We start from the raw sequence: 14,560 nt of genomic DNA, 5'->3' as shown, positions 1-14,560 counted from the left end.
TTTAACCAAAGTCTATTTAATCCTGATTATTGAATGCTCAGCACTGTCACCAAGAAACTTCTGGGCGAAAATTATCTATCACTATGTACTTTTACAGTGGTGGCCAATTGTACTAAACTTGGGTCAAAATAAGAGCATGTCAAGTGAAATTGTAAAAATCGAAGGTAATATGAATTTATCAATACAAGTAGTCCTACATGTAAGACCTCTGCGCTGATATTTATGTTGTGGGCGTCAGGATCATAGCACTAAAACAAAATAAGATGTGATATGTCTTACATTGTAGGACTACAATATGCGTAGCTTTCTTTGTGACATCGCAGTGTGCGACATTCATTCCAGATTGTACTGGGTCACACCTTATGGCTCATTTCGTCCAAAACGTCTACGTACTTCAACACTGATTTTGACACATGTACCTCTCAAGGCATCTAAATAATGACATTCCAAAGAAATATCGATGTATACGAATCCAAATGAAGTGAATACTTGCCGAGTAAACGTAAGCAGAATCAAATTCTAAGAAATTACACTTATTGCTGAAATAGTCGGTGTTGAACACAGGGGCTCGTATCGTTACAATAATGCACGTATGACAGGTAAAATGTAAGCAACGATACAAGCCCGTGCTAAATGCCTACCGTTTACATGACCCGCGTGACTTGTACAATATATTTAATTGCCGCCCAATTACTTTTCATTTGTTTGCAATTCAGTTTCTTGAATGACTTACATTGTGTTTCCAACAGAACCGAACAAATTTTAACTTGTTAAAATGTATTTTGTCAAATGGCGCTATAACATTCAAAACATGGTGAAATTGCTTATGAAAGTCCACTACGCAGCTTATATACAGTTGATCTTAAAAAGAGCGCGAAATTATATCATTACATCCGGTTCTGCGACACGTTATGTAATCATGAAATGTTAACAATAGCTTAAACAATAGGAACCAGACAGAGAGCAAATTTTCAGAAATTTTAAAAAATTGAGACCGATGTTAATTTTTTTTTTCAACTGCCAAATAAGCAAGTCAAATCACTTATTTGGAACATTATTGATTAAACGACACAGCTTTAAACATGGATGATTTTTCGTTTTAAGTTGGATCATCCAAATAATTGCTTGCAACAAAAATATATAATTTTGTATGACTAAAATCACAGGTGCTCGATGCGAGCTTGATGTTAAAAAACAAAAATAATATTATTTTTTTCTTCTCAACATCAAGCTTGCGTCGAGCACACGTGACTAAAAATGAAACGCAAAGGAAATAGGCCTAAAACAAAATACGAAAATGGGAAAATGGAACGCACCGGAAATAGAGATGCAATGGAAATTAATTACCTATTTTTATTTTTTAATTATATAAAAATTCCAAACAAGTTTTTGATCATCAGATGTATACATATATATTTATTTTTGCGAAATTGAAAATGGAATTAATTTTCAAAACTGACGCTAATAATTGTATGAACCCAGCGTATTTGAGTACTGATTAAAACACACAAAGCAGTCATCAAGCATGGTTCAGATCAGTTGGTAGAATTTTCTCCACGGGAAAACACAACATAAATATATTCAAACGATACTTCTGAACATAAATATGTATTTCTTAATGTGCGTTGGAGCTACATTATAAGATAAAATAGTTCCATTGCGTCTGCCGATTTCCTTTGCTCAACAGGCCGGTCACTGTTACATGAAACTCAACACACTAAAATTATGTCAGCGAGTATGGGTGATGTTTTAATTTGGGTACGTTTTGACTTAGGTACGTTTTGACTTTAGTGCTTTTTGACTCGGGTACGTTGTAGTCTGGTACGTTTGGACTTAGTTACGCTTCGGTTTGGGTACGTTTTGACTTGGTTAAGTTTCGGTTTGGGTACGTTTTGTCCTGTTCCCAATGGAGACACCTGTGACCTCTGCTGTTATATATATATATATATATATATATATATATATATATATATATATATATATATATATATATATATATCGTGTTCTTAACTTGTATCCAAGATCTTAGGTTGTACTTTAAGTTAATGGTCATTTTTAAACATGTTTAACTAGCTCAGGCTTTTGTCCCTGTTTGTAAGTTATAAATCGGATGTTTACTAATATCTAAGTTCACGGTCTAACCTTATTTATAAAAACTCATAATGTTCTGGAAGAGAATTTTTGACCCATATCCTGGTTATTTGATTTTGTTTTAGGTTTTTGCATAAGACTGAGAGAAAAAAATTTAGTCATTCCTATTTTAATACCAGAATGTGGAATCATTTTTAGTTGTGCTCATATATAATTCAAGAGGAAGTATTTAAAACATTCACTGGAATTACTGCAGTACTAAATGACTGGATTAACAAGAGTTTGGGATTACTGTGAATTCATTCAAAGACATTCTGTATTATATCCTGGTCTTTGAATGAATTCACAATAAACCCAAACACATCAAAACTCCTAGATTCCATTAATGTTTTCAACCTCAAACAGTCAGTTAACCAACCCACCAATAAACATGGTCACATTTTAGACTGGATTCTTCATAGACCTGATGATAACATTCTACGGTCCTCTCTGGTATCCCATGAACTTGCCTCAGATCACCTCTGCATTATATGCCATCTTGACGTTTCAGTCCCTAACCCTCCACCTTTATCTGCTGCTAAGAGAAACCTCTGTATGATAAACAGAACCAAACTAATGCATGACATCCAAGCAAACCTAACAACTTGCTTACCTCCCACAGCAGAACAACTCGATAACTGCCTGCGTTCATTGCTCGACAAACATGCCCCAGCTACCAAGTGCAGAGTATCAATTCAAAAGTGTTCTCCATGGTATAGCAGTGTTAGGGACCAGCTTCGCACTGCTAAAAGAGACCGCCGTAAAGCTGAAAGGCTTTGGCTTTCCACCAGACTCACTATTCATAAGCAAATCTATAAAGCCGCTAAGAAGAATGTCACAAATATAGTCCATGCAGCGAAATCAGCCCACTACACTACTAAGACCATGGAAAGTTCCAGCTGCAACAAGCTAATGTCAAGGAACAAATCTACACCACTTCCAACTACCTTCTCTCCAGTCGACCTTCCGGACATGTTTGCAAATTTTTTCCGTGACAAAGTACTAACCATTAGGGATAAGCCTGACACCACAATTTCAATTGACTCATCTTCACCATACAGTTGGGATACAGAATTTGAGCGGCAACTAACAAGCTAATGTCAAGGAACAAATCAAGGAACAAGGAACACTTCCAACTACCTTCTCTCCAGTCGACCTTCCGGACATGTTTGCAAATTTTCTCCGTGACAAAGTACAAACCATCAGTGATAAGCCTTACACCACAATTTCAATTGACTCGTCATCACCATACAGTTGGAATAGAAAATTTGAACGGCAACCATAAGCAGCATTTGAACCTGTCTCTATGGATTTCGTTATGACAATCATGATGAAGAGTGTACCAAACTCATGTGAACTTGATCCAATTCCAATATCACTGCTACCTGAGTGCTTAGATCCAGTATTGCCATCACTAACTGATGTTATTAATACTTCTCTCTCATCAGGGGAATTCCCAACATTTTTCAAAACTGCCATTGTAAAGCCTCTGCTGAAGAAACCAACACTAGACCATAACGATTTAAAGAACTATCGCCCGGTTTCTAATCCCCCATTCATATCAAAAATCTTAAAAAAGGTTGTTCTATCCCATCTTGTATCTCATCTGAATTCAAACAGTCTTTTTAGCAATGTACAATCTGCATATCGCCCTGGCCACAGTACTGAAACTACTCTTCTAAAAGTAGTTAATGACATTCTCTCTGCTTTGGATAGCGGAAAGATTACAGTCCTCACCCTCCTTGATTTGTTTGCAGCATTAGCAGCAGAGAGGGCGAACAGACCATATGATTCCGACAAACAAATAAAACAAACAAAAAATAAAATCTGTAGAAGGGTCCAGATTTTTACAAATAAACGTTTCCTTGAGATGATTTTATTTTTTGTTGAAACCAACCCCATCAATAAAACCTTAGTTCGAAAAGGTAGCTGAAAAATAAAGTACTCTACGTGTTTATTTATTTTTTTGTTTAATTACTGGACGACCAACGTTGGTAGGCGCCCTCTCTGCTGCTATTAATTAAAAGATTTTATCAAGACCCACACGATATCTTGTTCTTGGATCATGTAAATTTATTGTTATAAATCCATGCGGAGTAGCTTGCGCTCGTGAGAAGAAATTTCTGAATTTAATTATATCCATGTCACCACCACACCAAGTTTGATGAATATTTCGCAGCGTGTGTGTGTCTACACCATTAAATACAACTAAAATATTGCAGTTGTCCCTGATCACTTTTGGTATTTGTGTATATCGTTGAGTAACATAGATCACATCTGTATTTTTATGTCTACCTCGGGAAAATATTCTAGCTGGATTTGATTGTTTATCTAGCATCACATCGTCGTATACAACTAAATTATTGATAAATCCGTCTAAAACATCTACGGATGGTGCTTCATCAATATCGGTTATAAACTCTATAACATCATTACCTTCATCCAGTAATCGCGCGTTTTCACTGAAATCTTTAAGTACATCATAACATCGTTGATCATCAGCGGATGGTGCTACTAAATACAATTTATCCCATTTCAACCATCTCATTATTAAATTAAGTAATAACTGCGTCTTACCCGATCCAGATGGTCCTATGATAATCATTCTGATGGAATTCGGTAGCGCAGGATGATGCTTAACTGGCTCTCGTTTTCTTGTTGCTGAGAAATCAATTATATCCATATATATTATATCATGAATTTATCTTGTTTACGCTGTAGAGTTAAAACTCCAACTGTTGATTTAGCTACGGTTACAACAAAAAATAAAAAAATAGCGTATGGTGGAAAATGTTCTGTGTGCGGTAGGAAGAAATTTTCGTTTTTACCTAATAGGCGCGGTGGTGATATTGCTAATTTGATGTCAAAGTTTCCAGGTACTCCATGGGCTAAATACAGCGGAGAAAAACATCTACCAGGATATAATTATTGCGGTACTGGTACCAGACTTGATATCAGGCTCGATAATCAAGATCAACCAAAACCAGGCGAGGAACCAATAAACGCTATTGATCGAGCTTGTCACGCTCATGATGTTGCGTATAAAAGTAAAAATCTACAAGATAGACATATTGCAGATGTGAAATTAATTCACGCGCTAGATTCTATAAAAAATAAAAATATCAAAGAAAAATTAGCTAATTGGTTAGTAAGATCCGCGATGAAAAGTAAATTAGCGCTTGGGGCTGGTAATATATAAATGGAATTAATTTATTATTCACCAAGAGGATACTGGAGAGGCAAAGCAGCAGTTGGTAAACTTGCTGATGCAGCAGCGGTTAAACATTCTACTGCTAAAGCGTGGTTATCCAAACAAGCAATATGGCAAATTTATCTACCACGTCCTAAACAAATTCAGTACGCGTATTTCGATGTCAGTGTTCCTAATGAAGTTCATCAAGCAGATATTCTGTTTTTACCGCATGATACTGTGCGTAGAAAACATACAAGTACGCGTTAACCGTAGTTGATGTTGCAAGTAGATATAAAGAAGGAGAACCGTTATCGACGAAAACATCATCTGAAGTAGCCGATGCGTTTGAACGAATTTATCAACGAGGTGGTCTGCGATGGCCACAGCTACTACAGGTTGATCCTGGTAAGGAATTTCTTGGCCCAGTATCATCGTTGATGAAACAACATAATACCAAAATACGACGAGGGCATACTGCAACCGTGATCAGGCAATTGTTGAGCGATTTAATCGAACACTTGCTGAGCGGTTATTTGGATATCAATACGCGAAGGAATTTATTCAAGATAAAAGATCTCGCGAATGGGTTGCAAGATTACCAAGCGTGATATCTGCATTAAATAATGAGATTACACGAACAACCAACATGAAACCCATTAATGCAGTCACAAAAAAAAAACATACCAACACAACGAAAAGATGTTGAAAAACAGAAAATATTGGGTGATGTCACAGTCAGATATTTATATGAGCCTGGTGAACTTGAAGGTGGTAAAGCGAGAGCGACTGATCCTATTTGGAGTGTTACCAAACACAAAATGTCCACCGTGACAAGATTCTCAGGTAGACCTGCAATCTACAGATTAGATTCGGCTGCTCCTCAACGTGGATTTGTACGTGAACAACTACAAATAATCCCCACGGATACAGAATTACCACCGCGATCACTTAACTAGCACTAGCGCCGCGACGCCGATTACACTCAAGACAGGTCAGCATGGTATTTTCTCGTGTATGACCGCGACTATTATCTTTTCTATCTACGGTAAATTGTCTTGAATCATTACTCGAATACCGCCATAACATTATACAATTGCAACTTGTGCAATGATTATTCTGCTGCTGTTTTAACTCAATAATAAATTCAACATCAAGATCAAAGTCGCGTTTATTTTTTTATCAGATTGTTTATATCCGATTAATTTTTTTCTTATTATATCATCATCGATGATGTTACATTTATCAACGATTTCAGGAATTATAATTCTACGTAATTGAGATATCTTTCTGACCCTAGATACCGCTAAATAAACTAAATTTGACCACTCGATACGATCGTCTACAATCCAGACTCGTGTATCAGAAATAGTTAATCCCTGAGACGAGTGGATCCTCATAGCGTATCCCAACACCCATGGAGATTTGTTAGCGTGTAGTGCATCTTCGACTACACTGATATCAACGGCGACAATATCATTTAATACGAGATTCTGTTTCCTTGACTCTGTCAAGGGTCCTGGAATATCAACATTAATATTCTGTTTTCGTGTATCTGATGGTCTATAACACAACGGTACGGGTAATTCTGAATATTTTTCTTTATGTAGTTGAAATAACTGCTGTTGTAAATCGTCTCTGATTATTTTTCTGCTTGCTACTATCAAATCGGTGGGTCTCCATAAATTTAAAAAATCACCTACTGAGGTCTCTGAGATTACTCCGCGTATTATTTCACACTGAATTTTGTTTGATTGTAATCTGATTAATTTTTTAAACTGCTTTAAATTTGCATCGAGAGCTCTATGATCATCATCTATTTCTTCGTAATAATCAACGAAATATTTTAACCAATCATGTGGAGATCGTCCAACAAAAGGCGGCGGTTGACCATGATCGCCACACACCACCACAGCGGTATTTTTCATCAACAACCAATCAAGAAACGTTTTTAATGTATCCAATGACACCGTACATATCTCATCCCAAATAATTATTTTAGGTATATATTTTTCTCCCATTCGTTCAGGAGTCCATGTATCCCCGCGCCACCGAAAGAAACTATGATACGTGCACGATTGTACTTGCCGCTGTTTCATCTCGCGTGCAAGTCTATGTGTTGGTGTCAGCACGATCATATCTGAATTTCTAAAAACATTAATTGCTCGAGTCGTTTTTCCGCATCCACCAGGTCCATTGAGATATACTGTCTTATATCTGGTTATTGGATCACTCACCGGCGGTGCTTTCAACATTTCTGATATTTTATTACCCTTACGATAAAAATCTCTCATCGGAACATCTGCTGATTCTGTGTAATTGTGTAATATTTCTTTTTTTATCCGCCACGAACCCCATCGTTCATCATTACTTGTAAATTTCATAACGGATTCTAAATATTTACTCGAAATATAAAACGAATCTGTTGCGACTCTGACTGTGGTCTTGGGAAATCTATTAATCATCGATAATAAATTTATGGAAACATAAGCCAACATGGAAGATCTTAGATGAGTATACTGTGGGGAGACGTCATTTATGTAACTAACGATCGTACCCAATTTTGTTCCGTCGGATAAACAAACACTTTCTCGATTTACAAATATATTTCTCGCTGTTGTATCAGCGATTATAAAATCATACTCGGCATCATCTAAAATTAATCGTGCGTGATGTCTTTTATGATCATATGCACCACCCTGAGTAAATTTACCTATAATTTTTCTGCCGAGATCTTTTGCGGTTTTGAGTTTAATCTCGAGAATTTTAGGAGCTTCTTTGATAATATCATCTTCGGAAACATCAGGACATTTTTCCTTAAACTCGCTAATAACTTCATCGGCGCTGATATAATCTGGCATGGGCAACCAAACTTCGATCTGTGCATGATATGATATAATTGCCTCACTGACCACCAACGATGTCAGTATCGCACAATCTAGCATATATCGTAACAAACCTATAGGTGCCCAACGTTTTTCACAAAAATGTCTGCCAAACCAAACATAACAAATCTTGTGAAGATTTTCGTTAAGCTCGAATGATTCAATACAAGTAAATCCAGTCAGATCAAAATCAGGTAATGGTCCATTAATTGCCACTCGCGTCATCTCGTTTGTGGGGTGACCGAATCTTTTAAAGTATACAGAACAATCTCCGTATCCTAGGAAACTTCCTGGATAACATGCAACCATATCAACCGAAATAACATCGTTGTAATTATATTTGGTATTCCACAATCCGCCGTGTCCGTAATCGACGCAACTTGCTCATACATCCTCGAGTAAATCAAATCGTGTTGGTTTCCATGAATTTCGTTCTCTGGCGAAATGAGCCGCAACAGATGGAACGGTAAAACAATTAGTTAGTAATTTATCGGTATTTTCCGCGAAAAACCTATCCGCGAGATTTTTCATCTCGTCATGGAGAGATTCTGTTCGATATATTTCACCATTTGGTCTAACAAACTGATCAAATCCACCTTCGTCATCACTTTTAAATAACCATACCGATACAGGATCGTTTTTACTTATTTCGTTGATAAAATCAAACATGTCTGAGGGGTAAAATCTAACAATTCGATCACGTGGAAATATTGTTACTGCGCTAGTCCATGCATGCGCGTTGTGATCAATAATATTTATTGAAGCTCCTTTCGATTTATATTTCGATTCGTACAGTACCTCTCCCGTTATCGTTGATACTGCTATTGGAAATTTTAATATTTTTCCTAACTCAGCAACATCTTTTATTGTAGCACCGGTATCCTTAACTGAATCAGCCCATGAGTTTATTTTTTTACGTCTTAAATCAGTTAATCCGTTTCCACGCATCGCGTTTGTAAAGTGTTCTATTACTCGTTCGGCTACACAATTTAACCTTGAAAATTTCATGGGTGCCAGTTTATCAACGTTGGGTTTTTTATTTATCTCATAAATTCCATAAATAACCGCTGTTACAGGATACGCTCGCTCATAATACGGTTTGTCGATACCCGTCAGTAGACCCGGTCTGGAATTTTTACTTAATATGACAATTTTATTATTACCAAGAACAGGATCATATTTGTCACGGATAATCCAACTACCAGTTTCTGTTAATACAATAAATTTTACTTTGAAGAAATATTTTTGATTGCCCTCGTATTCAGTGATGTAGTTAATGATAGTTGCCGCTCGCTTGTCATTCATTGTGGAGTCCTTGACAGTATTGCGAATAATCTTGAACGTTGACCATGTATGAGATGCACCATCTGTCTAAAATTCCTTCTTGGCGTCGTGAATTTTCGAGATCAGACTTTTATTTTTCGGATCAACCAGATCTCGTACTGGCAAGTCAGAAGATAATCTGTCGAGGTTGAATTTATACTTAACAGGCCTAGTTTGGGATAATTTCTCAAACTCGTTCATATAATTAAAACAAATATTTAAATAAGAAATATTATATATACAATGTCTCAATGCAGATGGTTGATGATCGGTTCAGTAAATCGATGCAACAAATCCTGCAGAGGTGAATTTTGTTGGATGCACTTACAGGGCATACGGCGAGGAAGTCTAGGACCAATACCATGTCTGCGGTGTGGTATTGGAGTGCGAGGCAAAACAAAATTATGTGGAAAGTGCGGGGGAAAACGGTTCAGAGAGCTTAAAAGATATTATGACAAAAAATATAATAATGGTGAAAACGCTATAAAATCCGTGGAGGATTATATATCAAGATTTCAGACAAACAATGATTTAAACAAATAATATTGTTATAATGGAGCAAAATATATTTATCCCACATCCTGTCGTAACAAATTACGAATCAGATCGTAATGGTGTCATCAGAAATTGTATGCTTAAAAGACCGGTTGGTTTTCTCATTAATACTGGTTATCTAATGTTTACTGCTGGAAGGAAAAATTATCTCTGTCATAGATTTATTTTCGAGTGTCACAACGGATTGATCGAAGATGGTTTTGTTATTGATCATATTGACGGGGATCCTCAGAACAACTCCTTATCCAACCTTCGTGTTGTCACGCAAAGCGTGAACTCTGCACGTGGTAATACTGGAAGATGTAAGACAGTTTCTAGAAGGGTGATCAAGGCTACAAGCACAGAAACTGGCAAAGAAATTATATTTCAGTCTATGAACGCGGCTGCGAAATATTTTGATATTAACTCGCGTGTGGTAAAATACGTCGCAGAAAATATAACCAAATCTACTTTCTCAAGGAAATATAAGCAGAAAATCATCTTTCAGTATCAATAATTATCATCACCACATTGAATTAATTTTTTTAATTTATGTCACAGTATGTCCTCCATAGACTACTGAATTTTTGATTATATAAGGGGGAGATTACTTTGTAATATATAGTTTTCTTCGTAGATTTTTTATTTTTTATGATCGTAATTAGTCAGTTTAACTAATTACGTCGTAATTAATTACTCGTAGAAGCATATTTATGGTTTTTAAATATTTCCCATCATACAACATTACGAGAAATCAGGGCAATTTTACAACCGCTGTTATTGATCCGCAGGTAGCTGTATACAATCAGCTTAGAAACCGTTGTTATGGTGTACAGGTGTATTTCACAATCCGTTATTGATTTCGCAGGTTTTGCAGTCTGCATAATACAGATATATTCAGAAACCGCTGTTATAATTCAGAAACCGTTGTTATAATTCAAAAACCGTTATTTTAATGCAGGGTAGTTATTTAAGTGTAGAAATTATTATTATTCAGAAACCGCTATTTCAGTGTAAATATATTTGAAATTAGTTCCTTAGTTATATATTAACTTCCGAAACATATGTTTGTAATAAGATTTGATAGCTCAGTCAGTATCGTATTGGACTGTGACGCTCGCGGTCCAGGATCGAATCCCATGACTGACAATTGGTCGGGTGGTTACGCATATTAGCGATTTTTATAATTAATTGGGGCACCGCCAGCCCCTCTCCGCTGTCAGAACACCATCCTATCATGTCAAACGTGGTAGATACATGTTTTTGTATTTCCCACGGGTGATTATTTGGTGGGCGGGTGTTCTGTTGAGCGGAGAAAATGGCATCATTTCATTCATTACATCTCATTTCATTCATTCATTCATTACATCTCATTACATCTCATTATATATATCTTTCATTTCATTGCATCTCATTTCATTCATTCATTCAATGCATCTCATTACATCTCATTATATATATTTCATTTCATTGCATCTCATTACATACTTAATGAACCTGCTAAAAGACTCGAATAGAGGTTCCATTTCATAATATATGTTTGTGCCGTCATTCATTCATTCATTGCATACTTAAACCTGCTAAAAGACTCGAATAGAGGTTCCATTTCATAATATATGTTTGTGCCGTCCATGCATAATCTGAGCTCGCTAAAGACTCGATAGGGGCTCTTCATTCATTAAATGTTCTGTGTACCTGGTGAACTTGGTAGAATGCGATGGCAATCTGCGAGTTCTTGGCTGCACTGTCCATGCATAGTCTGAGCTCGCTAAAGACTCGATAGGGGCTCTTCATTCATTAAATGTTCTGTGTGCCTGGTGAACTTGGTAGAATGCGATGGCAATCTGCGAGTTTAATGAGGCTGTAAATATGTAAATACTATGTGTTGTGTTCTGTGTATATCCTCTAAGCTTAGTAGAATACGGTGGTAATCTGCGAGTTTAATGAGGCTGTAAATATGTAAATACTATGTGTTGTGTTCTGTGTATATCCTCTAAACTTAGTAGAATACGGTGGTAATCTGCGAGTTTAATGAGGCTGTAAATATGTAAATACTATGTGTTGTGTTCTGTGTATATCCTCTAAACTTAGTAGAATACGGTGGTAATCTGCGAGTTTAATGAGGATTGTGTGTCTTCACCAAACATACCTTCTTGGGCCTCTAGACCGTTGTTTGACGGGTTAGAGGCTCTCATAGGGGGTAGTGTTTCGTGTATCCTCTAAACTTAGTAGAATACGGTGGTAATCTGCGAGTTTAATGAGGATAAATATGTTGTGCCGTCCTTGAAACATCCCGAAGAACTCGCTAAAGACTCGATAGGGGTTCTGTAGGGATAATTGTTTTTTATTTTAAAGATTTATATATTATATAATGAACCATGAAAATATCGAAGATATTATTTCTGCTATCAAAAAACTAGAAGAAAACGGAATTAATATATCTGATGAACTAAATCCTGAAAAAATAATATCTGATTTTGAAAAATTAGAAGAGCTTAAGAATGAAAATAAGTACGTTCTATCATCTCAATATAAGTTCATAAAGCGGATTCAGGCAGCTATGCTTCAGTCACTGGCTATGGTGAGCGATGATCAAGTAAATAAATTTGTTCCTCTTTCTGTCGCAGTAGAAAAGGTCAGATCAGGATTATCCAGCGAGTATCAAACGAAAAAGACAATCAGTACCCGCATAAGATACTTAAGAAAAATTATGTCAGCGGGTAATGACCAAAGCAACTCTGTCTGAATTATTATTTATTTATTCTGAGATTATATTTATTCTGAAATATTATATTTATTCTGAGATCATATTTATTCTGAGATTATATTTATTCTGAAATATTATATTTATTCTGAGATTATATTCTGAAATATTATATTTATTCTGAAATATTATATTTATTCTGAGATTATATTTATTCTGAAATATTATATTTATTCTGAGATTATATTCTGAAATATTATATTTATTCTGAAATATTATATTTATTCTGAGATTATATTTATTCTGAAATATTATATTTATTCTGAAATTATATTCTGAAATATTATATTTATTCTGAAATATTATATTTATTCTGAGATTATATTTATTCTGAAATATTTATTTTTTTCTGAAATTGATATGTTAGTTGGTACTCAGATTTATGTAAAATGATCAAATTTGCAATTTTGATGGGTTAGTTGGTACTCAGATTTATGTAAAATGATCAATTTCGTAATTTTGATGGGTTAGTTGGTACTCAGATTTATTATTTATTTTATTTTCTGAATTATACATCAGATCGTAGGGGTAAGTTGCTTGATTCTCTAATTGATTTCAATTGAATAAAATACCAAAACCAACAAAAATTAGAAAAAATCAGCTCAAATATCAGTAAAATTAGCTCAAATATCAGTAAAATTAGCTCAAATATCAGTAAAATTAGCTCAAATATCAGTAAAATTATCTCAAAAAATATGTAATTTTTTACTGATTTACTTGTTTTTACTGGTTTTGATATTTTATTCAATTGAAATCAATTAGAGAATCAAGCAACTTACCCCTACGATCTAATGGACAAAATCACCCAAAATGGGTAAAATACCCATCAAAAACACGAAATTTGTTGATTTTTCACTGAAATTCAGAAAAAAAAATATTTCTGATAAAATAAAATATTTCTAATAAAATAAAATAAAATAAAATAAAATATTTCTGATAAAATAAAAATAAAATAAAATAAAATATTTCTGATAAAATAAAAATAAAATAAAATATTTCTTAATCCGCTCCTTATTTTATTCATTCTGGAATATTATTTTTTTAAGTTGATCGACTTTAATGCAGGAATGTGCATAATTTAGAATCTGATCTCTGCTACAAATGATCTCGATAATACGTTTTTGACGGAGCTCATCTAACTGTTCTTGTGTTAATAAGAAATCCTCACTTCCGTATTCATCAATAACTAAATTAACGTTAAATTGCTCCATGTTTTGTGAAAACGCTGTTCTGATGGCGTTTTCAAATACTTCTTTGTCGTGTATAAAAACCGTCACGTGCTGGTACATTATATAATATTTACTTGATTAATTAAGATTTCACATACAGATTTATCACAAGTTCTTCTCCACGTATGTCATTTAAGCGATTGAGGTGGTCTGTGAACTTAAAATTTATTCGTGTTAACATATTATTGTGACACCGCAGATAAACAGGATTAGTTGGTTCTTGCACGATTAAACTTCCGGGGGAAACTTGTGGTGTAAATGTATATAAAATATATCCTTGTTGAGCCTGATTTGATCTTCCGAGATCTATTTGATAGCTGCAATCGACTACGTCACAAACTAGATTAACCACGATCGTGCTGGTCATATTAACGATTCCTGGAGAAACGTGTCTGCCGCCGCCATGTGGATCATTATTATATCTTAAAACAGTTGGAGGTAGTGCTAGTTTTTTCCACGCATCGAGTATTTTAGGAAAATATTCATTAATGACATCATTGACAGA

General features: G+C 35.1%; 1 protein-coding gene across 6 annotated transcripts in view; it reads right to left on the bottom strand.

Annotated features, from left to right (window-relative positions):
* Positions 1-1,193, bottom strand: part of LOC149779782 (uncharacterized) — a 108,320-nt gene extending 107,127 nt beyond the window's left edge. For all 6 annotated transcript variants that reach the window (XM_089940641.1, XM_089940642.1, XM_089940643.1 and 3 more), the window contains exon 1: positions 734-1,193. The gene's annotated coding sequence lies outside the window, so the exon portion shown is untranslated. The remainder of the gene's footprint in view (positions 1-733) is intronic.
* Between the last annotated feature and the right edge of the window lie 13,367 nt (positions 1,194-14,560).

This window comes from Sinohyriopsis cumingii, chromosome 17 (assembly GCF_028554795.1).
Source record: "Sinohyriopsis cumingii isolate HCF-2022 chromosome 17, ASM2855479v2, whole genome shotgun sequence".
Classification (NCBI taxonomy): Eukaryota; Metazoa; Mollusca; class Bivalvia; order Unionida; family Unionidae; genus Sinohyriopsis; species Sinohyriopsis cumingii.
This window is presented reverse-complemented; position numbering and strand designations above follow the sequence as displayed.